This window comes from Lactuca saligna, chromosome 8 (assembly GCF_052625555.1).
Source record: "Lactuca saligna cultivar CGN05327 chromosome 8, ASM5262555v1, whole genome shotgun sequence".
NCBI classification, from domain to species: domain Eukaryota; kingdom Viridiplantae; phylum Streptophyta; class Magnoliopsida; order Asterales; family Asteraceae; genus Lactuca; species Lactuca saligna.
Window position 1 is genome coordinate 94,763,749 of NC_136424.1, and position 8,866 is coordinate 94,772,614.

Consider the following 8,866-nt stretch of genomic DNA (forward strand, 5'->3'; position numbering starts at 1 on the left):
ATCATTCGGGAATTCAAAACATGCAAAGTGAAACACGAGAACAATCGAATCCAATATGGTCTAAAAATTTTTGAATATAAATAAAGCACCTTTTATTTAATCAACATATTGATTACACATTATTCATTGTATAATGTTTCGATTAATCAATCAACTTAATACTTTAATAAAAACAATAATTATCCCATGCTCCAAGAAAGTACACTATGTTCATCTATGGCCCTTTCTTTGTGAAATAGATCAATTGAACATATTTTCAATGATGATCATTTCACAAATCCAAATCCTCATTGCAAGTGTAAGAATACCAAATTCTTGTCACTGCTAGAATGTTTTAGATTCTAAACTATCATGCAGTGTACCTTCTGTAATGTCGAGGTACCAAAGTCATAGAGACTTTGCCAATGATGTTACACAACTTTCCACTGGAGATTGATAACAAAACAATTCCAAGGAAGCGAAGTCTCAAATTCAAAGTGCATTCCTTTGAACATCCTTTTTGCATAAAAGTTTTTAACATATGCATAGATTCTTAATATCCATCTCCCATTATGGAAACATTTCCATATACGCCATATGAATATTATAAATACAATCATGTCTATTCATAATAATTTCAATATGGTAAATCAATTACTATACTTCCAACTGCCCATAAGTGACCAATCCTTAGCGTACCTTGGATTGTCCTTAACAGTTGTTTAATAACTTTAGTCATATCTGGTTCTGGTCCTTTTCCCTTCTTATTGCCCTAGCCATTTGGAAAATTAGAACACATGAATATTATAGTATATGTAATCGTCCTATACTCATAGCATATGGGATACGATTCATAATGTCTCTTTCTATAATATTTCCATATATAGAGTTTCCAATGTTGAAATATTTCAACATGGTATTCATATATATCCATGACTAAGTTTGATTAATTCTTCAATCTAAACTTTTAGATTCGAAATAAAGTATAAGTATCCTCTCCCTTACTATAGTGAAACAACTTTTCAACCTTTGCAACTTTGCAAATTAGAACTTTGTTTCCTATAAATAGTATTGCTAACTTGCAACACTTCACATAATAATCGTGCTCCCATTATCATGATAATTATATTCTTACTAGCATAACACTTATGCTCCCCCTAGCTTTGACATGTACTCAGAAATCAGCTAGACTTCTTAAAAATCAATACTTATTGAATTTCTTACCAAAGTTTAGATTTTTGATACGAGATGCTTCGATAAGCCTTTAGCTAAGCTCATACAACTTTTATTAGAAAGCTCATGTGTGTCTAAACTATTTCGGAACTTACAACAATAAGTCCTGAATGTTCAAACTATTTTCCATTTCTCACAATTCGAATTATGAGGAGGGATGTCGTAATCATAATCGAATTTGAGAACGCAATTAACACAACTGCTATCTCCTTAAAACCTACTTAGCGAAAGCGTTTCCTCATAATTATTTTCATGAATTGGAGAGAAACCTTATGTCACTTAGATTTTTTGGTGTGTGTGTTCCTATCCATGTGAAGTTGTCATTTCCAACCATTATCATTAGATAAGGTCTATGGCAGATTCAAATTCATATGTACTGAACTTGTTCAATCTTAATTTCTTACCACTTGGTAGCACAAGGGCTTACGATGTCTTCTAAGTTGTTGAGCAGATCACCCTTACTGATCAATGAACTTTCACTGATAAAGTTGCTTTGCCTTATGCAAATAATTGAGAACTCATAGAAATCACATACATTGTCAACTTTAATTGGAACGGGCATAGAAACAAGAATATGTCAACACGATAGGTTATAAACCTCAAGTCGTGTGCTAGTGATAGAGAATAGGTTTATTCTTGATTAGTTCTTGAAGCTTTTTAAGGTCTTTAATACTCCCACTGACCTCTTGACATATAAGATTCTTTGTCAAGAAACTTTCCTTGACAAACAAATATCCAAGAGTGAGGATTCTTATCAAGAATAACACTTCATATAATTGGTCTTTGTTGGTCTTAGTTTTATCCAAAACATCACAACTACCAATTTCAAATGTGCATGAGCAAAAACCATTTCTTAATTCACATTTCATGATCTGCTCTAAACCTACTTAAGATATTGTTACACCCTCGAACCAGACGGTGGAAACGTCCGAGGGCCTGCGTGACTTAAATTGAAATATCATCACAATGAATATACATGAAACATAACATAAACATCACCATACCTTAAGACATTACAACTGACATTGTTCACATCAAGTACATTGTTTAAATATTACATATCCAAAGCATAAGTTGTTTGAGAGTTTTCAAAACATGTTCTAACACACTTGGTATTGCCCTTCAATTTATCTGTTACCTGAGAATACAAGTTATTTTGAAAAACATCAACATATAGAATGTTGGTGAGTTCATAAGCAGGTTTGGTATGAAAATTCTTTGTGTAGTTTATAAAACCCAGAAAATCCAATATTTTCTGAAATGACAATTGTTTATACAAAAGTGTGAAGATCCATAGGTTTATGCATGAATGATTTCAAAATGTGTACATATGAGAAGTTTTGCAATATATTTATTGAAAGTTCAAGTGAAAAATGTTCATTTCCCCGAAAAACCCAATATTTTCCGATAAAAATAGTATGATTATTTCAAATTATTATACCGTCAGAATGAATGATTATGAATTCCCTTGATTACTTAGATAGTATTGGATTTATTTTGTGTGTTGTTATAACCATGCATGATAATGACTAGTTCGTCTGTCTTGGTGTTCTATTGAACACCATAAATTGATCTTAAGATTTTGTCACCCTAGACTGGCCGAGTCTAACTGTAGCGAACAGTTAAGGTGTGGGGGAGTCACCCCCGTATAGATCTATACACAAACTCTCGCTCTACCTTCAGGAGACTTTGCTTATAACTACAAACTATGACCGACACTTATAGGTGACGCCCGTTATTACTCACTTAATCCAAATGAATTTGATTACCCTTGATTAACGACTTGATTTTATTTACTTGAATAGAAGGTAAGCCTAACAGACGAGGAGAAGAGGACTGCGAGGTCCTACTATTCACATTTGTTATTTAAGGCTGTCGAGTATACGAAGGATGTGTTGGCCTATTTCACATATGATTTATTTGGACCTTACTAGCAATACTAGTGGGCCACTAAGGCCCAACATCATATAGTTGCCATTGAGGGTCTCTTAAGCATGTAATTGGGTCACAAAAGGCCCAAATAACATATATTATTATTGTTAGACCCAAAAGTCATGTTTAATGGGTCACGAGGGCCCAACAAGCATGATTTGAATCTTTCAAGCCCAATAGTTTGAATATTTACTTGTTTTAAGTATAGTATACTTGTCGGGAATTTTGTTTGACATTTGTTGAATCGCAAAGACACAAAGTTTGCCGATCGTTTTATAACGATATTTAGATTTATGAAAATATATGTATATTTTTCATTCTAAATTCATAAGTTATAATTTGATATTTTTGACCCAAAAATCTTAATAATAAAATAATTAACCCAAAAAAAATGGGTTTGACCTATTCAGCCCTTCTGTAATAAAAATGATAATTTTAGTCCCTGTTTATAGAAAAATGACATTTTAGGTCCTTAAACTATTTTTCTTGAAATTTTGGCTCAAAGACATATTTAAATGACGTTTTCAGCCTAAAGTTTACTTTTGGCAGTTTCAGCCCCTTTGGTAAAATGTTTTTTATTTATAATCCAAACTTTTGCAGTTTTTACAAATTTGACCTAAAATGCAAAAACATTGCATTTTTGATCCTTTTTGGCAAAAAGGGTCATTTTAACCCCTGAAATAGATTTATTTCCCTTTTTACCATTTCAGTCCCTTAAAACCCATTTTATTCGCAAATTTGGGCCTATGGGCCGAAAAGCCCAATGTTTGGCCCAGTAGACTACAATTTACATTTCTAGTCTTTTGAAGAGCATAATATTCATAAAAGCTTCTATTTTAACTGTTTTGACCCTTTTGGTCCTTATAAAAACCATGAATGAGAACCTTTAACCTAACTTTTGTTTATTTGACAAAAAGCCCAAAAATGAGTTTTATGTTGTAACATGCTTATTATAACCTTAGATGATAAGTTTTCTTGACTTGTTAAATGTAATACATCCTATATCATGTATATTTCCCCCTTGAGCCATAGATCTTGAGATTTCTTTCCATTTCAACACATATTTACCACATACACACATGAAATCATGCATAACATACACATACACATAAATCTACACATTTTACTTGTATTTTCCCCCATAAAACATATGAAAACCAAAAATAGAGTAGTATGAACTCACCTTTTCTTGTTGTTTTTGGTTTTAAAGAAATAATGGAAGAGTTTGATGTTATTTTCAGCCCTAACAAGCTTTCTTGAGTGGATCTCGAATTTAAGAAGCTTCTAAGGAGTAGATCACGAAAATTGTATGAGTTAGGAAGAAGTTTTGATGAAATAGAGAAACTAGGTTATGGATCTAATCAACAACTTACCAAAGATGATGATTCTTATGGAAGAACCTCCTTGAAATGTTCCAAAATCTCGAAATTTGGATGGAGAAGAGGATGTGCTTGAGAGTGTTTGACATGAAAGTTTGAAGAGGTGTGTGTGTTTGGTTCTCGGCCGAGGATAAAAGAGGAGAGGGGAGAAGTGATAAAATGAGTTGACATGCATGGAAGTATGGGATTTGTGCATGGGTTTCCAATGGACAATTATGAGGTGGCATATAAAAGTCAACCTCTCTTATTCTCTTTTCTCTTTTTATTTATTTATTTATTTATTTGGGCAGAAAGGGAGAGAGAAGAGAAAAGGTTTTGGGCCTTTAGTGCATGAGTCCATAATATGAGGCCCAATTTGATGATTTTCAGCCCATTGGGCCTTTAAAGTAGTTCATGACCCAAATTTAGCATAAAGGAATGAATTTGAGTTCATTAAAGCTATTTGGATTTGTTATGGCCCAATAAGTCCCATTAAAGATAAACTAGTCCACTTTAGGCTTATAAGGACCAAAAAGGTTAAGTCTCATGAAAGTGGGTCCAATTAGAGACCATTTAAGAGTTCTAAGCCCAATAAAGTTAAATTGGAAGCTTATTGGCCCATTAGGCCCAATAAGGAAATCCTAGTCCATATTGGACTTAAACCGGGATTCTAGGGTTTCCCACCTTTTGTTGACTATTTGATTGTTGTATAGAGTGTTTGATGGAAATTTTGTTGTCATTGCATAAACATCATACATGCTTTCAAGTTTCAATCACGTTGTTATCACTGTTCAATGTTTACAAAGCATCAGAATTCCTAGTTGTGACAAATATATCACTCAAGGCACAATCTTGGAGTATGACTCTAAGAATTTATTTTGGAACAAAGTATGACTCAACTTAATTGATTTAACCATTTCAACAATTCCCTATTACTCTTCTTAGCCATAAAAGTGCACTAAGGTGTCCTTAGAGGATCAATTGTGATATGGTTTTCCTAATCATTAAGATGATCACAAAACACGATACTAAAGTACTCTCATTTCCTTTCACATTGGAGAAACTTTATATCTTTCTGCCTTATTGATTCTTCTTATTCGTTCTACTATACATTGAAAATTTTTCAATGATTCAGAATTACACTTAATCTTGTAAGCATAATCATATTCACTAAACTCTTAATAAATCATGACGAATAGTTTTATTGTTCTTTGTGGTGGACCTGATCAGTGCACAACAATGTGTACTAGATCCCTTTGTCCTTCACTTGACTCACATCTATATGTGAACAAGGAATTAGTCTTAATTTCCAAAGATGAAAGTTCTCATTCATCATACAATACAAGTTGCTTGATTCCAAGTTTCTGTCCAACTGAAACTTTGGTGATGAGAATCTTTTCTTAATCGGTAAATTTAGACACTACCACAAACAAAAGAATCCATATTTCTAAAAATAGAAACATACAAACATCAATTTTCACAAATGTCTTTGCAAGGAAATATAAAATAAGATCAAATTAAAAATTTTCTTTATTTATAAAATGCGGATAAATTTTTCCTTACAATGCAATTACAAATGAAAACTCTGTTACTACAAATTTATAAGCAATCTATCAAAACTCCTAAGTAGCAACTCAAAACTTCGATCATCTAACCATGCGATCGAAATCTAACTCTTCGCGATCAGACTCGGCACACTACTAGAAAAACAGCCTTTTACGACGCTCATTGCGCGTCGTAAAAGGCTCAGACGACGCGCAAATGCGCGTCAAGGAAGACCCTATGATAAAGAGAGACGACGCGCTTTTGCGCGTCATCTATAGACAACGCGCATTTACGACGCTCATTTACGACGCGCAATTACGATGCGCGTTTACGACACGCAATGCGTATCAAGGAAGGCCCTGTCATAAACGAAAACAACACGCATTCGTGTGTCGTAACCTTACGACGCGCGTGTTAATAACACACAATACGTATGAAGAAAGCCCCTGTCAAGAAAGGCCATGTCATTAATGACGATGACACACATTTTTGCGTATCATAATTTTAAATGTTTAAAAAAATATATTTATATATTTATTAATTTTTAAATTAAATTTGCATTTAATGTCTCATAATAGATATAAATTACCATATACAAAAATAGAATCCATTGCATAAAATTTAATGTCATACAATTATATTTCATTACAATATATAAATTTGTATTCATCTAATCTACTATGTGTTTCATAGTAACAATTGAAATGAAGAATGCAACACTTGCATTTGCAGCATTTTTATCTCTTTTAGCTTGAGCTTTCTTTTCCTCTTCTAACTCCAAAGCTATTCTCTTTCATCAATCCTGTAAAATTAATTCTTATTAAGACACTCTACTTTTAAACCTACCAAGTTCACAGGTAAGATTGCAATTCCAATTGGATTAACACTTGAATACAACCTTGGGATCCCTTAAGTGAATGCAACATTCATTTTATTTATTTGTTTGTGTTTATTATTTAATCAGGCTGTGGTATATTCTAGAAAATGTGTTCAGGCAAAAGTTTTATCCACTTGCAATTCCAATTGGATCAACACCAAAAATACCAAACAAAACTGCAGAAATGGTACCTGTTCTATCCTTCGCCACTACACTCATTATATGTTTAAGCCTTCAAAACTTCACCACCAAACTCACCTGAAACACCATACACCTCTCAGTCCTATTGCAAATGAAAACCAAATATGATAAATTTACTTACCTGCTCCGTTACACTCTCCACGAACCCATCACACCCGAATATTTCCAGCCTCCATCAAGTCACCCTTACCTGCTCACTATCGAAACCAACATCACCAACATCATTAATTGAGCCAGAAAATAGAAAAGCAGGAGAAAAAGAAATAAGAGTGACCCAAGAGGCCAAGACCTTCCTGCTACCAATCGAAACAAGAATAAGGAGAAAAAGAAATAAGAGTTTTTTTTTTTGTTGTTCCTGTGATTTTCGTTTGAAGCAAAATACCAAAATAAGTTTTTTGTGTTTTTCTCATGAATCAAAAGAACGAAAAAAATCAAAAAACTAGAGGCCACCACCCTCTCAAAGCCTACTGTTCATCATCTTCTTCGTCTCGGACATCTCAAACCTGCAACACAAACCGAAAAATGTTTTGCATACAAGACCTTAGCATTCAATAAAAGTTGTTGAGCTTGAATCTCCTTCCTTGATGTCTTCATATGCAGCAGAAAAAGAAGGAAAAGAATAGTGTGCATCACCATTGATCCGATTCAGAGGAATATGCCTAAAAGTAAAATACCAACCAACTTAATATATATAGTATATACGGCATAATTACACATCATCATGTATGTATAAATAGATATTATACCTGTAGAAATATTCTGGATCTGTCTCTTCTCTTATATCATGGGGACAACATGCATCCACTACCATTCCAATGTCTGAATCACCCTTCTTAACCACAATACATTCAATCACAAAGGTACTGAATTATAAGCAAATAGGAAAAGAAATAAATTATTTATTTATACACAGAAAGTAAATGAGGCATTACTGATTACCCAAGTAAATAGAGTATTAAACTACCCTCATGAGCATTCACCCCTTATGAAAATCCCTCCAAAAAATATCCATTTAATTCCAAGTTGCAATGCAGTTAAATAAGATATCTGCACATATCAAATCGAAATCAGATTCACAATGTACATTGTCCATTATCTTCTTTGATATTACATATGCTAAGGACTTATGCACAAGTATTAATCAACTATGAAAAGCACCTTTAGAAAATCTACCCAGTTTTAGCAAATGTATTAAAAATACAAGAGCTGTTGTACCTCAACTGCTCTTGCTTCAAAAAAGTGATCAGGTCTGGGCGCATGACCACCATCATGCTGAAGGATTGTAAGTTTGCCTTCCTAAAACCAAAAATAAATAATAAAAATAAAAATATAGACTAAAGTTTTTTTTTATTAGATAAAGTACCGACCTTGGTTGCATAAACAAGACCACTTCCAGCAAGAGGATGAAAGCAAGCTACATTGACCTCATCTTCTGCACTCGAAAGCACACTCACAAGTTCCGTATCTGAAACTCTATATACCTGAAACCCAAAACCATATGTTCGAATAATAAACAACCATCAATCAACAAATGTGGATAGAAAATTAGGAAAAAAAAAAGTAACCTCTAAAACTGTGTAAATGGATAGAAAATTAGAAAGAAAAGTGTAAAAGAACACATATGGCACTAAAAACTAAGACTGTTCTTTTGTTGTATGGGGAACAGAGCTTGGAATTCCAAAGGGAGATTTTCAAAGGGGAAATGAAGTGAATGCTTGGTTTTTTTTGTTTGAATTATATA